Genomic DNA, 17,776 nt, shown 5'->3' with positions numbered 1-17,776 from the left:
CTTGACTCGTAAAGGGATGAGCTGTGTGCCTTTATTTCCTCTCCATAGAATTAGCATCTGGGTAATAGGCTGCAGGTGGCTCCCAGACAGAATCATTCTTGAACAAAAGGAGGCCTGATGGTCCCTTAAATGAGGCTTTTGTTTTCGGCCTAACTTGAATTATACATGAGAAAGCCCCTTTACCATCCCCAGATTCCTGCTCGGAAAAGAAAGCAGAAAACATGCGGCTCAATGCTTCCCAGTGTCGGCAAATTACATTGGGAAACATTAATACATATTTCACTGGCTCCAGCCAAAATCCCAGTTCTGGCTGAATGATAGCGGTCTTATTCTTTTGACTCCTTAGATTAACACTGCTGTCCAGTAAAAGTTTATAACTGTACAACCTTCTGAGTCATGTTCGTCTTTAAATCTGGGATTTAGGTGCCAAAAGCAAAAACAACTATTTGTTTGAAATGCAATTGTTTTCGCTGTTGTTGTAAACAAAAGTTTGGAGTAGTAGTTGCCACAGATATATATTGCTGAGCGCAGTCCTCGCAAGCATATTCAATTACTTATTGCCCATAGCCTTGACTGCAGCGCACAGAGATGTTGAACTGCCACACACAGAGGAAAAAAAATAGAGGGAACATTGATCTAAACCATATGCATTTTACATTTACACCTCTTGACTCTTATGCTCTTTTGGATTATCTCTGTTTCTGTGATAATTCCCCTATGTGCACTTTGCGAGTTCTGTCAAAATCCTCTGTTCAATCACAAAATGACACTTCTAACTCTTCAGATTTACCTATAATAACTTTACATTCAGTGCATACATGCTGGTTTATTGTCTAAAACAGTGTACCCTCAGATGGACTGGCTCATTATTTAAAAACTACTTTCTGCACAGTAGTAAACAAGGTTTTCCAGTGGATGCAAAGCACAAGATTTAAAAGGACACATTTACATGGGTAGTTATTCCAACTAGCAGACCTATAATGAAAGTTAATGCTCTGCACATTAGGCCTGTTTGTATTCTATGCATGGTCTAGTCAGGTTTCTGGGATGGATAAATGCAGCACTGAGTAGACAAATCACTTATTACTGGAGGCAAAAATCTTGTTGGCTGAGTAACTGAGAGAGGAATTTATGGGTAGGGTGGATAAATTGTTCAAATATTTGCTAGCTAATTCTGTACGTCTCGCAAAGAGTACAACAAAAGTAAGAACCTACTCACTGACCTTTCGTTTTTTTTAAATAAAGAAACAGATAATAGAGTACTGCTCTCTGGACTTCAATGGTAGATCACATCTAGAGACCAAGACATGACTGTGAGAATCAGTAATGATTGGGTAAGGTCCTGGGAAGAGAAGTGTCAGATAAGCTGTTAATCTCCCTAAGACCGTTACAGGATTTCCATGGGGATATGGAAAAGCTGAGGAGAGTAATATACTGAGACACAATTCATAGTGAAAATTTCTCAGTTATAAATGGATAGCCAACACACAGATGCCAAGGATAAAAGATTTCCATTAATGGTGTGACAAATGCAGATATCTGCTTGATTGTACTTCCTAGAGATTTGGAAAGAGGACAGAATACCCTCAAGGATGAATTGGCTAAAACAAACACAAGGTGAATATGTGATGTAGAAACATGAACTATTTATAGAAATCTTTTCAAAGATTTTCACTAACCATGATATCTAGGTGATTCTGGTCTCTAACATCCAAGTAGAGTTTTCAACGAGGGAAATATTTCTGTTGGGCCTTAATGGACAATAGGTATGTGTAAACATCTAGCTACAATAGTCCATAACTGTAGATGAAGAACTGGGATGAATCGTTGTCTGGGAAGAGAACCTACCAGGTGAAAGGCTGGTTGGTTTTGAATTCCACACCACTGAATTCTCAATATCCTCAGACTTGTTTCTCAACAGTAATAAATGGTTTCTTAACTTCTTCAATAAAGGGAACAAGACTTTAAAATCCTCACATTACTTATGGAATGCAGAGGATGTGAACCACTTACCCTTTACATTCTAGGAAAAAATCCTTGTTGTGCAAGCACTGGAAGGTCTTTTGTTTTGAAAACTGATGTTAGGCCCTGCCTCAACATTAGTTTAATTTTCAATCAGTGTAAAGAGCAGCATGCACAGCTGATCGAAAGATAAACCAGTTTCCGTCATGCATATCAGTTTTCACTACTGGGCATGCAGGAAGGGCAAATTCAATTTTTCTGAAGTACCGTTTTGAAATTAGAATTATAGCATTTTTTGGGAGTGATGAGTAAAGAAGAACTAAAATCCATTTTTACACAATCATGATTCTTTAAATGAATAAGGCTCTAATATTTAGGAGTATATTTCAAGATATGGTGAGATGGAATATATAATGCCATAACACGTAAACACTCCTTCATCTCGAATGCCCCAAAGACATTGGAAACTTGCCAGTTTTCAGCTGTCTTAGGACCATGGATCAATGGATGATGTGTAGCCATCTCAAATTGAATACTCCCAAAACAGAAATACTCACATGTGGTGATTGGAAACATTATGACCCGCTACCCACATGGCCCGATGATCTGGGAACACTACCTAAAGTTTTGAAGGAAGTAAGAAACCTAGGCAGGACCAAGGACTCCAAGCTATCAATGAATGCCCAAGTGGAAAAACTAGCAAGATCAAGATTTGTTACTATGAAGCCTCTGCTATGAATCTTCCCCCCAATTGTGATTTCCACACAAGTTTCAGGCTTCCATCGCCCTTGTTCTGTCCACACTCGATTACGCCCATAGCCTCTGCCACAGATAAACTTTAGCGACCATGAGAATTCTTCATTGGATTCGGAACTCGACTGCCAGACTACTCTTACATATAAACCGCAAAACCACATCTCCCCTGCCTTGGAAGCCCTGCATTGGTTACCAGTTGCTAAAAGATCCATGTTCAAGCTGCTTTGTATCACCCACAAAGCGATATATGGAACAGGACCACTCTTTAACAGGAATAAAATAATCGAACACGCTCAACAAAGGAACCTCTGCTCTAGAGTGGCATTTCGCCTCAAAATCCCCAAATACAAGACAAAAACCATGAGTGGCACATCCTTCTCTGTTCAAGCAGCCAAACTATAGAACTCTTTCCCCCCCAACATAGGATAAACACATTATCTTCAGAAAACTACTCACGAATTGTCTCTTCCTCACATAACCACAGTACGCAAACAGAAATATACAGCACATCCCATATCCCTCTGTGTATAAGCATTTAATTGTACTATAGATATGTACCTATAGTGTATATGTGTATTGCTTTGTATAAACATGTGGCATATTTATGTTTAAAATATATAGATCTTCATTAGTTCTGCTTAACAAATGTACATATTACTGATAGTTACATTATTCTCTGTTTTTAACATATATATAAGTGACTACATAAATAGGTAACTCTTTTATCATAACTATTTATCTACAATGCCTTTACTATTGAATTAAAAAAAAATATATATATATATAAATAATTAAATTAATTTTAAGTACAACAATACTTGAAAGCCTGAGTCTATTTAATGCATGTTTAATCTACATATACTACCTTCCTTTCTGCATCTACATACGTTCCATGTACTTATGGATCTATATATTTATTAATTTTCTTCTAGCTCAGCATATCCAATGAACTACCCTATTTCTAACCCTATACCACTCATAATATATTGTCTACCTCAACTCTATGACTCATCTCAAATCTCTTTCTACTACTCTTTCCAATGCACTACCATATTTCATACCATATACCTTTGTTAATATATCCAGTCTAGCCTTCCCACACCACTGCTATGATCCCAAAAATAACGCTTTCTAGATTCTTCCCTACTCTACCCCCCCTTGCATCATCTCATACCTGTTTTAATATTCTGATCCCCAAAAACAAGCCTTTCTAAACTGTTTCCTCTGACTCTTCCCCCTCTACCTCCTTTTTACTCATCCCAAGCCTCCACCCACTGCTATGAACTCAAAAACAAACAAACAAAAAACCTGATTTCCTGATCATTCCTTCTTCTATCCCCACTATCCTTTATAATCAATATAACAGACTAACATGTCCATCGCTCAAACTAATTTCATATTTCACTATACTAATTTACCACTAATCCTTTATGGGTTCTGGAGTAGTGTGCTACTCGCCGAAAAAGCACTTCAACATCTCATCAAGGGTAGCAAGCACTATATACATGCAAACAATTTTTTTCTCTTCTATCCCTTCACTGTTCTTCTCAATCCAAATAACTGACTAACATATCCACCACTCAAATTACTTTCAGATGTCAGTATACTAATTCATCACTAATAATTTATGGGTTCCTGGAGTAGCGTGCTACTATCCAAAAAAGAACTACAACACCCCATCAGGGGTAGCAAGCGCTATATAAATGCAAACCTTTTTCCCTCCACTATTTTTCATCATCCAAATAACTGACTAACTTATCCACCACTCAAATTACTTTCATATTTCACTATAGTAATTCACCACTAATCATCACTAATCCTTTATGGGTTCCAAAGTAGCGTGCTACTCATCAAAAAAGCACTTCACCACATATAAGCGCTATATAGCGATATTAAGCGCTATATAAATGCAAACCTTTTTCCCCTAATATATCCCTCCACTATCCTTTATCATACAAATAACTGACTAACATATCCATATTATTTTCATTTTTCTGTATACTAATCCAGCACTAATCCTTTATGGGTTCATGAGTAGCGTACTACTTGGCGAAAAAGTACTTTGACGCCACGTCAGTTGTAGTAAGCGCTATATAAATACAATTACAATACAATACAATACAATACAATAGATCCACAAGGTTGTCCAGATTCCACTCTGCACTCAGAAAGACTGCTGGCTTCAGACAGCAAGGTTTATGTAAAAAAACATTAAAAGTGATTTCAATCATCTGTCATAGTAAATGATATCTGCAGTCGTATTTATAGGAAAATGCTGAGCAATTTTATTCTTCATTTATTTGATGCATACTTGACTTAATTAATGCTCAATCATTTCACACAAAAATATGTACTAAGGTGATATATATCAAATCAACCTGCAGGAAATGGTGTGGTGATATTGTATATTTTATACTCAGATTCCTAAATTGATTTATGGAAATTAAAACCACTCGTAATATACTTAGAAGAATGTGTGGATGATGAAATTGGATATGTTTTCACTGGAAATTCTATAAATTATTGAGATACTCGATATAGAAGTAATACAAACACTGGTAGTACAAGCTATAATTCATTATTGGCAATATGAAATCATAAAAATGTATTTATCCACATTCAAGATGTACATCAGCCTGATTCAGGGTGACAATACTATATACAAACCAACATATAAACTAATGTATAATATAACACTGAACTAAGTACTATAGACTCTTAGTATAATAAATTGATTATCTACAGGGAAATTCACAATGAGGACATTATGAAATGGCAAAAGTAATGTGACAATGGCAGTTTTGCAAACAATAACTGAGGAGGATAATTTATCTTTCAGTTCCATGTCGCTACAGAAAACACTGTACTATATCTAAATGCAGCTGTATTACACCAATAAGAATACATCTAACAAAGGAGTTATGCAATACCGATGTATGATGGTACAACGCGGTAGAAAACACAGCAGTACCATCACAACGCAGGTTTTACAACGCAAGTCGTTACCACGACTTGCGCTGTAGGGTGATGGACTGAGGAATAGTAACATTTACTATTCCAACACCAGCCTATGTACAGTAGGGAAGATGTTGGAATAGTAAATCTACTATTCCTTAATCTAGAGCGCCCTCCAGCGCAAGTCGTGGTTACGACTTGCGTTGTAAAACCCGCGCTGTAATGGCACTGCGGTGTCATTACCGTGTCGTAATGGGTGATTACCTGAAATACAATATATTAGCTGAATGCAATATGAAATATCTTCTTGTATTTGCATCATGTTTGTATTTGAGCAATATTGGAAATCAATTGCTACTAAGCTTGTTGATAGCTTAAAGTAAGAGGGGAAGTCTGATCCAGGTTAGAAGCTGGTTTTACTTTAGACGACATAACAACTAAACATGAGAATTAAAACACATAAAAGACAAAGTGCACCTTGCACATGTTGTAGAAAAAGACAAAGATTTTGAGACAAATATAGTGCAAAGCACCATAACAGTGTGCTTATAGATGTATAATTAAAAGAATATTATTTTGGTGCGTATAACTTTATTAATACTTGATTTCGTATTAAGATTTTTAAACATGGTGTCGGAAACTCACAAAATGAATTTTTCAGCAATATCACAACTAATAATAAATTAATAATGGCAACTGATTATAGATGCAATAATAAGCTTTATTTATTATTGTACACATTCATATGAAGAACATCAATGTATGATGCCTGAGAAACCATTTTCTTTGATCCCAATTGTAATGTACCATTGAGAGTGAAATGTTGGTGCTAATTCCAGATATCATAGGCACACATTTTTACAAAGAGAACATTTATCAAACAAGTGAATGTTATGGTTGATTGGGATCATTATTTCAAATAGTTCTTTGCTTGTTTGAATCTTTAAGTTTCTTTAGTGAAGCAGACAGAGTTAGTTGTTGAAAATCACTTGCATTTGTATATGAAATTTTGCTTATGAGAAACGTGCCCAGAAAATTGTAAAGCTGAGTGAACTGCTGCAAGGAGTAAGGTCAACGTCACAGTGTCTGCACTAGGGTTGCTCAATTGGTGTAAAGCTACGCTGTGGTTGGTTAACTACGTCATAAATAGTTGTGTTAGTATAGGTTGTGAAAGCTGAATAAGAGGATTGAGGGAACAGAATTCTTTAAGCAAAAATGAAATGTTTAAAAACAATATGAAAATTAGTACAGGGAAATGTGGCAATTTTGGTTAGAGAGGGTGAAAAGGTACCACCTGAGGATGCGCCCGGATGCATCACAATAATGGATAATGGGTTTCACATATGTCTGTGTTTCAAACAATGGTATAAGAATGCAGAAAAGGATGATGTCTTACAATTTCCTCGGTATGGGGCATTTAATTTCAGGATTATCGAGAATTTGAGGAGGAAACTATATGAAATGAGACGGCCTTCTTGACCTGCTCAATCAAAGCACCTACTGGATTGAAATGTATAGCCCATCAGAAGGAGAAAGAGAAATATCAGGGGAATTGTTAGAAAGCCATACATACTTTTGAAGATGCTAGGTGGGATGCACAGCAGAGAGCTTGGAGAGCTGACATAGCTGAGGGAACTAGAATGTACCCTGTCCTAACAGAAGGAGAAGAAGTTGAAGGCAAACAAGAGGAAAAGTGAAAGAATTTAGAGCTAGACAAGGCTGACACAATGAATGACGGACAGGATAACAGGCACCTTCACCATTGCCCCCTGTCCTCTAGTGCCTCCCTCTTATATGGATTTCGCAGCTCTGTACTCCAGAGCTGCCAAATTTACTCAGAGCAATCCATATCTCCATTCTGGATCTCACGTACCTCCTTCACCTCACCGAACTCTCCCTCGCTAACCTCAAGCTCCTGCTGAACCCCACCCCCTTCATCTCTCGGATGTACCCAAGAACCCATTACGATTATCGCTGAGACACCTTCGCCATCGCAAGCAACCTTCCTACCTCTCAGAGGAGGAAACCCTAGCCCTTGTCCTCTCCTACAACGCCCCCCATTCAACCCCAAGTCCTCTTGTCCTCACTGAAAAGGAAACCCTGGCCATCCTCCAGGACTACAACCCTGCCCCAGCTACCCCGGGCCTACTAGAGGTGAGTGCAGAACAGACCATTTGCATGGTCTCTATCAATCCAAACAGATCAGCTACCCTCCGTATCAGAAGTGTGGTTAAAAGCAATCTAGCACCTGTACACCTGTCCGCCCCGACTCCCGACACTCCCTCTGACCCCTCTGTATCCTGTCTCTTAATCAACTGCCGATCTGCAGTTAAGCACGCTGCAGTTATTGCTGATCTCATCCTAAACAATCATTTCGACTTAGTGATTCTTACAGAATCATGGCTTAAAAAATACTCCTCTCCCTGCCTGGACCTTTTAGTCCCTCCTAACTATAACATTACAAGGCTGGACAGACAATCTAGTAAGAAAGGAGAAGGCATCGCCTGCATCTACCACTCTAACCTCCTTGTCAAGGAGCTCTTGGCGGATACCCCCGACTCCTGGAAATACCTCACCATCTCCATTTGCAGCAGTTCCCACCCATCTATGTAACCTACACATCTTCTACCACCCCCCAGGGAAAAATTATTCCTTCACTGACCACCTCATGGAAATCATCACAGCTAAAACTTCCCAAAACCCTAAAGATATTTTCTGTGGTGATTTTAACCTGCACTGGAACGACCCCAAGGATCCTCATGTCAATGTCATCAAAAATCTCCTGGCTGATCAAGCCCTGACCCAAGCCTGTTCACTCCCAATTCACTCAAAAGGGGCCACTCTTGACTGGATCATCTCTAAAGAATCAACAGTCAAGCTCATCTCCATTGACCCTTGTGACTGGTCTGACCACCACGCCATCACCTTCCTATTATCTGGCACCCTCAAGATAAAGGCACCGCAAGATAAAGGCACTGCAACCTTGGTGACCCCTGTGCCCTCGCAGGCGGTCGCTCCCTCCACGCTGCTCTGCCGCTCCCCTGCCTGCTGCCCTAGCTGCTGCCTGGCCGCTACCTGATCGCTGCAGACCTCCGCTCACCTCCTCCGCTGCCCTCCGCATCAGGTTCGCCTTCTGCCCGCAGCCTGCCGCCTCTGCCCCCGCTCCTCACCGGCCCCCCTGCCCCGGTCACCTCCGTGCTTCCCGCCGCCGCTGACCCGTAGCTCCGCCTCCCCTCCTCTCCCATTGGTCCTCCCGCCTCCCGCCTCCCCGCTGACCCTCCCTCCCGGCTCCTACTTAAGGGGTCCCTGCCGGGTCACTCACTGTGACCCCTGTGCCCTCGCAGGCGGTCGCTCCCTCTACGCTGCTCTGCCGCTCACCTGCCTGCTGCCCTAGCTGCTGCCTGGCCGCTACCTGATCGCTGCAGACCTCCGCTCACCTCCTCCGCTGCCCTCCGCATCAGGTTCACCTTCTGCCTGCAGCCTGCCGCCTCTGCCCCGCTCCTCACCGGCCCCGCTGCCCCGGTCACCTCCGTGCTTCCCGCCGCCGCTGACCCGTAGCTCCGCCTCCCCTCCACTCCCATTGGTCCTCCCGCCTCCCGCCTCCCCGCTGACCCTCCCTCCTGGCTCCTACTTAAGGGGTCCCTGCAGGGTCACTCACTGTGACCCCTGTGCCCTCGCAGGCGGTCGCTCCCTCTACGCTGCTCTGCCGGTCGCCTGCCTGCTGCCCTAGCTGCTGCCTGGCCGCTACCTGATCGCTGCAGACCTCCGCTCACCTCCTCCGCTGCCCTCCGCATCAGGTTCACCTTCTGCCCGCAGCCTGCCGCCTCTGCCCCCGCTCCTAACCGGCCCCGCTGCCCCGGTCACCTCCGTGCTTCCCGCCGCTGCTGACCCGTAGCTCCGCCTGCCCTCCACTCTAATTGGTCCTCCCGCCTCCCCGCTGACCCTCCCTCCCGGCTCCTACTTAAAGGGTCCCTGCCGGGTCACTCACTGTGACCCCTGTGCCCTCGCAGGAGGTCGCTCCCTCCACGCTGCTCTGCCGCTCGCCTGCCTGCTGCCCTAGCTGCTGCCTGGCCGCTACCTGATCGCTGCAGACCTCCGCTCACCTCCTCCGCTGCCCTCCGCATCAGGTTCGCCTTCTGCCCGCAGCCTGCCGCCTCTGCCCCCGCTCCTCACCGGCCCCGCTGCCCCGGTCACCTCCGTGCTTCCCGCCGCCGCTGACCCGTAGCTCCGCCTCCCCTCCTCTACCATTGGTCCTCCCGCCTCCCCGCTGACCCTCCCTCCCGGCTCCTACTTATGACGCCCCCTCAGCGACCGCGCAGCGGACGCGCGCAGCGGGAGCACCGACTGAGCGCCGAAGGTGCGCCAAAGGTAAGCCCGTCTGCGCCCGTCCGCGCCTGGACCGCGCCCAGTGCCAGGACCCCTGGCCCCCGTCGTCACCAGCCCACCCGCCGGACCTACGACGCCACCGAACTCAACGCCCTCAACGCCGGACGACTCCCGGGCTGTTACCGAGCCAACCCGAGACGCACCCACGGACCCTTCTGCTGCAACGCCTGCAAGTTCACCTGCATCAGGACCTGCACCACTCCAGCAGTGCTCAAGACCTCGACGAGCAACAGCAGCAACCACCTGAAGTGCATCCTGCTCAACACCCGCTCCGTCCACAGACACGCCGTCGAGCTCTGGAACCTGCTCGACACAACGTCACCAGACGTCGCCTTCCTCACAGAAACCTGGATGAACGCCTCTTCAGCGCCCGACATAGCCATCGCCATCCCAGACGGCTACAAGATCATCCGGAGGGACCGCATCAACCACACCGGAGGAGGCATCGCCATCCTCCACAGGAACACCATCCGCATCACGACCAACACCGACGACACCCTCGCAACCGCCAAGCACCTGCACTTTAAGGTCCACATCAACCCCAAGACCACCCTCAGAGGCACCCTCATCTACAGACCCCCGGGACAACACACACAATTCAGCGAAGACATCGCCGACTTCATCAGCCTGCACGCCCTCTGCTCCGCTGACTACATCCTCCTCATGCCCTTGTATAGGTGCAATTCACATTGCACTTATATAGGCATAGAAATCAATCCCTTATTTAGGCATAGCCCATGCTACCCAAATACAGGCATGGCTACTTCCACCCATACCAAACGTCACAATGACTTCTTGGAAAACCAGCTTAAGCAGTGAGGGACTTCCCCTTGCTTGAATATTGATTTGTCCAAGAACTAAGTTACTTTACAAAGAAAAACTATTCCCTAGGGGTTCTTTCCTGATGTTCATATGCCCGACTTTTCGTCAAGCTATGGCATTCCTAAACACCTTCAAGGTATAAATATGCCTTCACTTGCTATGGTAAACTACAGTGCTTCGGGGCAGTTTGACTGTCTAATTGCCCGACGCAGCTCGCTACAGCAAGTGTGAAGGAAGCCGACTCTCCAGCTGACACACTGATTAAGAGGCTGCCTTCTCCTGTCTAGAATCCAGCGCTAGTGTTACCGACTTCCCTTGCCAGGTGTTGGGAAATCGAGTTCCGAGACAGAGATACCAGATCTCCTTCATTCTGACCAAGGTATGGATCTGATTAGAACCTAGAGAAACCTTTGGTAGATTCTTGGCAAAAACTACTAAACCTATGCTACACAATACATACTTCTTCCCACGTACTAGACTTAGTTTAGGTACATTGGGGTAGGCGTATTTTAGAAGCACCAGTTGAGTATTTTAGTCAATGTTATTTATGTATATATTTTTATATGGCTTAGAAACCAAAAAATGCTATTACAGTATTATTTCATATTACTGTTTACGTGGTACGCATTATACTTTGCAGTCTGCATAACGATTGTAGCAGTTCACTTCTCTTGCATGAGAAAGAAGACTGTTCAATAAACCTTTTTATTGAAAACGCCTGTCTCTCTATTTCTCTGCAACTTTGTAGAAATGAAGCATGCACGATTGACTGAGTGAAATACTTAACTATTGTTTCTGCGACTCTGAGAGATACATTTCTTATTCTTGGGAAACAAAGTTGTCATGTTTATGCAGTTGTCAGAAACTAATCCCTTCTTGTGTATTCAAGAAAGTTTCTAGTGACCTCTGAGTTAGCTGGCACACACACAATTACGTTTTAGTATATTCGATAGAGACCTAGTCGACATAAGTCCTACTTCAAATCTATAGGATATATTATTCCAATGCGCAGAGCCTATTGGGAATATAGGAAATACACTACTTGGCGCCCAACGTTTGGTAAGGCACTAATTTAACGCTGGATACTAAAGTATCTCAGTCGTGCTTTTCTCAGAGGCCACTTTTTCCGTAACACTCCAATAGACATCTGGAGTGGGTAAAGGAAAAATATCCGCCATAACTGAGTAGGACAAAAATCCTACATATTAGTTTTTGGTTTGTTCAACGTTGAAGGATTCAGTGTTCCAAAATATTGTGCGCCTTATCTTTGTTTCCTTGAAACTTGCCCTGCAACTTTCATTAAACAATGTTGATTAACGGCGACAACACTGCAACCGGTGGAGCGGCAGCAGATGCAGCCGTACGAGTTTTAAACTTTACAGGTTTCCAAGAGACCAACGAGGATGTTATAAGCATTCCACAAAATCTAAGGAAAGCCATCACTATAAAACTTATATGAAACAGCCTATCAGCAAGAGGTGGTAGGGTAGTTTTTGTGATGGAGGCACACAAATATCATCAGACAGAGGTATTCTATTCATGGATAGTCTTCCCTGAAGCAAATCCAGGAACAAAAGTGTTTCAGTTCTACAAGGAAGATGAACCACCAGCAAAATACATTCCTTTCACTGTTCTTAGGTATGTCCGCAGCGCTGGGACGCCCCATTGCTGGGGTAGCCATGCGCTATATAAGCAGACTTAACATAACATAACATAACATATTGAAATTCCATTAACATACCAAGAGCATGGGCTCTGGTTTAAAGGCGCCCTAAAACATATAAATCACATTACCAGGCTTGGTCCATTGGGTAACCCAGGAGCAACATCGCCAGTATTAGCCAGCTATACACCGCATCCTGCCATTGAAGAAATGTCGGATGAGGAACTATTAGTTCAACTCAAAGAGATAATCAAAATTTACAGACAATTGGTTCAATATGTCATCCGGACTTTTACTGTCCAAACGGCAATAAGGATTCCGCAAAACACCCCTTACCAGGGTAACACAAATAAAATTACACCACGGACTCTACATTCAGTCATTGGTAAATTACCTGCAAAACGGGAATAAATTCCATTCTGGATAGCTCAAAAAATTACTCAAATCAAGGCAGTATTTCCTGATACTACCCCTTGTGAGAAACACAGAATTCTAACAATCTGTTTACCTATGGGGATCGCACCACATCTGGAGGTCTGCGACACTTGGGGTACAGTCTTTGCAGCAATCTACACCAAAACACATGGTGTTCCGTCTATGGAGGTAATACCAGACTTCCTGAAACAGATTCAAAATGAATACGGCGCAGAGCCTGCTTTAAATTTAGGTATGAAATTACTGAAGGATTTTAAACAGGTCTCAACAATAATATAAGCTAATATTAAAGGTGAAGCAGCATCTGTGGTGATCCGCCAAAAGCTAAGAGAATTTGATGTAACTGAGCAACCTCAAGAACTAGCCGTAATAATTGAAAAATCCTATGAAGAACTAGGTAGAGACAGTTTGGGTGGTAAACCAGTGAAACCCCAACTGACTGAAAGTCCTGAAAAGGTATTTTTTTAAAACACTCCTACTCCTCCTAAAAAGAAGTGGGAGAACACTAAACAAACTTCTAAAGAGAAGCGTTCTTTATCCCGAGGTAGGTCTCCTCAAAAGGAGCCCTCTGAAAGGAGGTATAGGCTCAGGAATAGGGATAATTCGAGAAAACCTGATAGATATCAAGATACTGATACACGTTCCTCTCGTACCTTTCAGACTTCATAACAGAACTCCGAAAGAAGAGGACGGTCACCACACAAGGAAGAATGCGTGAAGTCCAAAGACGATCAACACATTCCAAAAAATAAGAAAACTAAATTCACCAAACAGAAGGTAGCAGGTCTAAAAATCAGACATGCTGAGGATCTTGAGGACACAACTCAAGAACGGGGAATGGGCTCAAACAATGTTGGACAGCGCAGCAGAAGTCACCATAGCTCGCAAGAACTTGAAGGATCATCTGGAGATAGTGGACTTGAATGAGTACATCCAAGTTGAAACTGCAGATACCAGGGTTGGTGTCCTACATAAGTTATATGAAGTAACACTCCGGATGGAGGCGGACATAACCAGAAAAATAAGAGCACTCTTTTGGGAGAAGTTCTCTCAGGGTTATGACATTCTTTTAGCTGAACAAGACTGGCAACCTGAATTTGTCAGGGATTGCCCACAGGGCGAAAACATCATTATGCCAGCCTTCTCCAACGACATTCCAATTCATTTAAAATATACCTATGCCAGGAAATGGGCAGTAGCCCAGGCTCCTGCATTATATAAAAATCATGTAGGATGGGATGAGGATTCTCCTCACATAAAATCCAGTTATAAAATCAACTGACTGCACAAGGGCAGTATCCAGTTAAGCAAGAAGCTAAAAAACAAGTCAGGGAGATATTAGATCAACTTGAATACCAAGGGGTTATTGAAACATGCACCTCGTCAATAAAAAATCCTTTGTTTCCTGTCTCCAAAGCAGACAGTACATATCATCTAGTTTTGGATTGCAGACATTTAAACTCTTGTTGCAAAACCTTTGCAGTACAAAATGCACACAGTGCAGCACTAGTAAATAACAATGTGCATAAAAAATACAAAACCACATTAGATATTTCTAACGGTTTCTTCTGTCAAAACATTGCACACGAAAGTAGGTATTTGACCGCTTTCTCAATTATGGGGACACAGGGCCAATTCAGTTGTCTCCTCCAGGGATTCAAGAATAGTCCAGGGTTATTTTCAGCCAGAGTAACAGAGTTACAACAAACCTATGATGATGAGGCATTACCATATGCCGATGTCATGTATCTAACTGACGATGACTTGGATAGGCACCTGAACAGGGTGAGCACCATAATATTGGGCTTTGCCTCTGAAGGGTATACATTCAATTTTAAAAAATTGAGAATTGCCCACCTCAACGTCCTTTTTCTAGGATATAAATTATCAAGTGAAGACAAACGCCTGGCAGACAACTTTCTTGAGAAATGTGCGCTGCTCCAACCTCCAAAAACGCATAAAAACTTACAATCAATTCTAGGTTTCCTAAATTTCGGAAGAACTTACATTCTAAACTATGCAGAAAGGGTTAAACCTCTCTATGAATTAATAAAACCTGATTTTAAGACAGTTAGTTGGACACAAAAACATACAGAAATTTTGCTTTCAGTCCAAACACACATGTTAGCAACAAAACATTTACAGACTCACTTAAACGTATGCAACTTAGTGATATGAATCATTACAGGAAGATGCGGATTCACGTACTTAACCTTTAATGAAGGAGAAAAAGTACCAATAGCTTACAAATCACACTTGTACACAGAAACAGAAATGAAATTTACTTCAATAGAAAATTCTGACAGCGGTTCAAACTGCAGTAGCAAAAGAGAGAGCCCTTGCACAGGGTAAGCGCATTATGGTTGTTACACCTGTACCTGCCTTAGAGGCAGTGACAAAAGCGAGCATTCCGAATGCTAAAGCGTTACATCCAAGATGGATACAATGGGATAATTCTCTTGCTGCAACAGACGCATTATACGTTTTTGACCCTTATTTGAAAACGCAAGAATTTCTACAATATGAACAAGAATGTCCTCTGCCAACTGAGATTCTGCCTCTAGAACAGTATGAATGTATAATTCATACTGACAGATCAGCACAGCCCGATATTTGACGTAAACAAGCTTATAGTGCTGCGTGTGCGATTGTTAAAGGTCACTGGCGAGATGGCAAATTCCCACCAATGGTCACTAAATCTCAATCACTAGGCACTAGGCACTACAGCTCAGCGAGCTGAACTACAAGCATTCAAGATGGTGCTTGAAAATACTGATTGCGAATTCCCCACTCTCATAGTGTGAGATTCATAATATTGCGTTCAATCTTACAATTAATACTTGCAGAACTGGATTGAAAATGGTTTCAAGGATAAAAAAGGTGGCACAATCGAGCATAAATTGCTTTGGGAACAAGTAGTTCAGTTACGACAAGAACTACAAAAGGATCACGTGATACATACAATGAGTCATCAACGTGATGGTGTTCAAGTTGCAGGGAATTCATTGGCTGATTAGGCCGCAAAGGCAGCTGTGCAAACAGCTTCCGTAGCTGCAATCACTCGTTCAAAAACAAAAATAGACAGCAAAAAAATGCAAGCTGTCACTGCTTCAAGCAAAGACAGTGGTAAAACATTACCAAAAGGCTTTCCACTCAAATACTCATACATAACTGATGCGAATAATATTCCGTTTGCTCGAATCCCTGGAGTTGGGGATAGAGTAATTCCAAACATGGAACATAGATTAGGACTAATTTTAGCAGCAGCACATGAAGGGCTTGCCTCTGCACATGCAGGTGTTCCCGCTACAGTGTCGTTATTAAAACCAGAAACTATGTTTTGGAATGTGAAATCTGCCAAAAGATGAAAGTCTCTACAGTGAAACGTCCTGCGCAGACACCCTGTTAATTTCAGATAAACCATTAGCTTGTGTTTACCTGAATCTCTGTGGTCTCTTACAGAGGCATGGTAACTATAAATATATCATGGTCGCAGTGGATTCGTGCTCAAGATTCATTTGGATGTGGCCTCAGCGCTCGGCTGAGGCTCGAACTGTTATAAAAGTTTTGCGAGTCTTTATCGGCACATACGCAGTCGGCACGCTACATTTTGACCTGGGTCCTGCGTTTAGCTCTTGATCTTACAAGGAGGCCATGGCCAAATTGGGCGTGTCACTGCAGTACTCTAGTCCATTCCATCCTGAGCGAAATTCGGTAGTGGAGAGAAAAAAACGGGACATAAAGCAATCTATAACAGCTAGGGTATGAGGCTCAGGTGATAGGTGAGTCAGACGTCTAATAAATGTCCAACGTAGTCTTAAAAATCTGCCAAGAAGTTCTCTAAGGGGAATCACTCCATATGAAATCCTTTTTTGGAACAAGAATGATTATCTCAGATCTTAGTTGTCACACTTCAGTGGTAGAACAAAAACCTTTTGATATCAAAGATTGTTTGGCTGTTTTGCAGGACTTAAATGAAATAAGAATAAGCCAAAGTAACGTGTTCCCAAAGCCAACAACCACTGAAGAGAAACCGACTGTCCCAGCAAGACCTGTCTGGATTCCAAAGACTGGGGATCTAGTCAGAGAAAAGATCGTGGACAAGAAGGAATTTGGGACTTCTTACAGACAACCAGTACCTGTCCTAACCATCCATGGATCAAGAACAGTATTACTGCTGTCCCTTGCTGGGAAAAAAGAGAACAGGTTTGTGTCCATCGATCTGGTCAAACCACATCATATGGCCGATCATAAGTAGTAGGCCAAGTGGACTCTAAAGATGTAGCAGATGCCCGAATCTGGCTACTATCCAAGATGTTCAAACTGAGAGACTCATCACCTTTGAAGAAGGACTCTGCAACAAAGCCAGGGAACTTGTACCTCTTGAGACCCAAATAACAGTTCGTCAAGAAACGCCTGTATACAAAGAAATAGCATCTGATTATACAAATGTAACAAGTGATCAAATGGTTCCAGAGATTCTAACAAATCCTAAAGCAATCCCTACAATTGACAGAACTGCCTCTGGCTATTTCATTAACTTTGATACGTTTTCCAAGGATCCCAGTGAACCTGAAACAACGCCAGCTAAAAGAACTTTAAAAGAACAAGCAACAGAACTTTTTTAGCAAATGGAAAAGGCTTATCTGGTTTCACCATGGATTGAACTATGGATTGTGTTGGGTGTGCTTTTTCTTCTACTTTGGTTGACTCTTGTATTTACTTTGGGAATGCTGATAAATGGAAGATATGTTAAAAATGACATAGCAAGTAAGAACATCAACTTACTCGTCAAGC

Source organism: Lissotriton vulgaris, chromosome 3_1 (genome assembly GCF_964263255.1).
Source record: "Lissotriton vulgaris chromosome 3_1, aLisVul1.2, whole genome shotgun sequence".
Taxonomy (NCBI): Eukaryota; Metazoa; Chordata; class Amphibia; order Caudata; family Salamandridae; genus Lissotriton; species Lissotriton vulgaris.
Note: the sequence above shows the minus strand (reverse complement) of the source record.